Raw genomic sequence first — 3300 nt, forward strand, 5'->3', positions numbered from 1 at the left:
TCTCAGGAAGACAACAGAGCTTTTTGTGGCTTGGACATTGTATTATAGTGCAGGGAAATGGGGATAGTAGACTGTTAAAGCAAAGGGTGGCTTGATATTCATGTCTGTGCTGCATCTTCAGGGCACAGTAGAGCCCTAGGCAATGAATGAGGTGGGAAGATGAATGAAGAGGATTGCATCTACTTTTCCAGCCCTTGGTGGGAAATGAAGAGATTCCTAATTCCAGTTGCTCCCTGACTTCCATTGACTTTAATATCTGGTAACTCCAGCCTGATGAGAAACTCCACAGAAATTCACTGAAGATTTTAAATTATGCTTGAAGAGATGAGAGTATTTTGAGAAGTGTTACTGTTCTTCTGAGAACTTTATTTAGGAAAAAGAACAATTTTTCTCCCAAAACACGCAAAAGATATTCTCACTGTGGAAATGCGTAGCCCAAAAAGTCAAATGACATTAGGTCACCAGATTCCTTTAATCAATAACTTTGATGTCTTGTCCTAAATATCTCCTTTAGATTCTTGCAATAAAAAAAATATTTTGTCAAAAGCCAAGACCTCCTCCCTCTAATGGGCTGGGAACACAGTCAGCAGTAACAGCTCCAGTTCCATACAAAAGCAGCTATATGGACTCTGCAGAGAGAAGTCCTGACAATTTGGACTACTTGAAATTTCAGCTGGCTCTTGGACCCAGATGCATAAGCCATGCTTTGGTTTTGGTCTTTGGAAGCCCACATTGCTCGCAGAAGCTTATGGAAGTTCCAAATAAGAGCGCAGAGAAGTAAATGAGCAGCTTACAGTTCTTTTTGAGCAGCTACCCTTGTGGATGAGCCCTGGGCACACCCGTGTGTCATGTCTCACTGTGAATGATGTGGGACAGGAAACCATACATTGTGATTTCTACAAGTGCCAGGGTCCAGATATCCTACCAAAGAAGAGAGGAGAGACCTGAAGAAGGTGAAGAGATGTCAAGGTCACCAACCCTTAGAAGTGAGCTTCTCCACTTTACTGTTGGTAGAAGATCTGGGGCACCAGACAAAAGCTTTAAAAAACACGACCACTGCTCTGAGAACCCAGGCAGGCTGTCAAACAGGTGCAGGACAACCTACAATGTTCTCCAGATGTTACAGCAATAAGAAAAGGTGGAATCACCGCATGGAGGGGAGCTCTCTGGCAGCCCCAGCCATGCAGAATGGGTCACTACAGATACATCGAGGGTTCGGATCTGTCCCAGCAGATGCAGGTGCTGGATTGTCAGTGCAGGTGCTGCAGTTGATAGGACAGGGGCAGGAGGGGATAGCAGAGAAAGCTGGGCTGGCTGGGCACGGCCACACACTGAGCCAGTCAACACTGCTCTTCTGTGCTGCATGTGCAGAGCAGGAAGACCTGAGCCCTGAAAGCTACATTTCATTTAGTAATTAATTAGCGATTCTTGACCCCAGGCAGCTTCAGCCCGCTGACAATAACAAGATTGCAGCCTTTGTATAAGCTAGACTCCATGCCCTTACCACTCTCATTACATTAAATGAAATCCTGTGCAACAAAGACTCAGGCTGCCTGGCAGGGGAGGGATAAAACCTCTTTCTCTTCACGTTTTGGGTCTGTTTCACTGCAGCCTTGCAGGAGGTACTCACCTCCACGTTGTCACCGAGCCACCATGCCACCTCCTCGTCCTGGGGAATTGCCCCCGAAGGCTCCAGCAGCACCAAGAGAGACCTCACCCAAACTGTCCACCGAGCACACCTGCATACTGAGACACAAATTATTTGGGAATCCTCCTCTGCCTTCCCACAATGCCCTCTGTAGGCTCCGAAGGAACAGAGCAGGAGGTTCCCAGCGCGTGGGGAGCGGGGCTGGGGCTCCGCAATCCCATCGGTGCCAGGTGCCCAGGGCAGATCTGCAGCGGCAAGGTAAGCTCCGAGGTGCCGTCAGCACACTTCCCATCTCAGACAGGGGTGCTTTCATGCTGAGAATGCTTTTAATTATTTGTTGGAAGATTTTGAGAGCACCTAGGGTAATGGAGAGGCCTCAATCACTGTTTCCTAGCTGAAGGCATCTATGTGCCTTGCCTCAGTCATAGACGAGCCTTGCGTAAAGAGCGGGGCCAGTGCCAGGCACCTGGATGGGTCCTTGGGGGCTCTGGTAGTGGGTCGCAGTGGCTGCAGCTCCAAGTGTGTTGGGGTTTGCACCAAGAGCTGTGGAACCTGCAGGGAAGTGGCTTTTTCTCCTAAATAATGGTTTTTCATTTTGCATTACCACAGCGTGGTGCGCTTCACCTTGCAGGGAAGGTGTGAAATCTGCTTAGGGCAGCAGCGATCCAGCTCTGAAACAAGAGACTTTGGCTCTCCAAGCAGAGCCGGGCACTGCAGCTCTGTGCTGTGCTCTTCTTCCTGCACAATGCAATCAGTGATGCCTGAGAGCCATTCAGTGTCAGTGCCTGACCTGGGGTTGAGTCTCTGCTGCTTCTCTTTCCCTGTAAGAAAATATCAGCAGATGCCTCTGACAAACCCAACTAGTGCTTCCAAGCAGGAAAAAATTCAAAAGAAACAGATTCACTTCCCTGCATGACCTCAGTCCTGGTCTCATTTGGGCAAACTGCGTAAGGAGCTAGTCCAGATTTTTTTTCATATTCTGAGAATGCATCACATGGTGCAATGTGTTACACCGCAAGGCAAATACAATAGTGCAGGGCAGATGTTGCCACATCACTAGGGAAGCAGAGCGGCTGAGAGCTGGCACCAGGACAAACAGAATGCTGACATCTCAGCCCAGCGCTGTCCCGTTCCCTGCAGCTGCCCTCCCTCTGCTACTCCACCTCCAGCCCTCCTGTGTCCTCACATCCTCTGCAAGAGATTCAAGGCACTGATGTTTCTCCAGCCTTGGTGGCCACTGCTGATCACTGCAGTAGGACATTTCCACTTCTCTTTGACATCTGTGGATGCTGCATGGGGAAAAGATGGAGAAGGTCTCGTTAGGTGGCACGGGTTGCACATGGCCAGTGCTGATGGGCTCCACTTCTCTTTGCTTGCGCCCACCCTGCAAATGCACGGAGTGATTTCTTTTGTTTTAAGCTGTGTAATTGCTAGGGAAAACATATCATTTTCTAGCGGCTTTTCCTTTATTGTCATGTTTAGGAAGTTCTTTTGTATGTCATAACGTTTTGTCTGTTTTTACTGAACTGGTTCCGTGAAGGAATGATTGTTTGCACAAACAGACTGACATGTTGATACAGGCTGACAACGCACAGCTAAGACCAAAATAAAATGTAAAGTAAACACATTTGCATAAGTTTATAATGTGACCC

Source organism: Numida meleagris, chromosome 14 (assembly GCF_002078875.1).
Source record: "Numida meleagris isolate 19003 breed g44 Domestic line chromosome 14, NumMel1.0, whole genome shotgun sequence".
NCBI lineage: Eukaryota > Metazoa > Chordata > Aves > Galliformes > Numididae > Numida > Numida meleagris.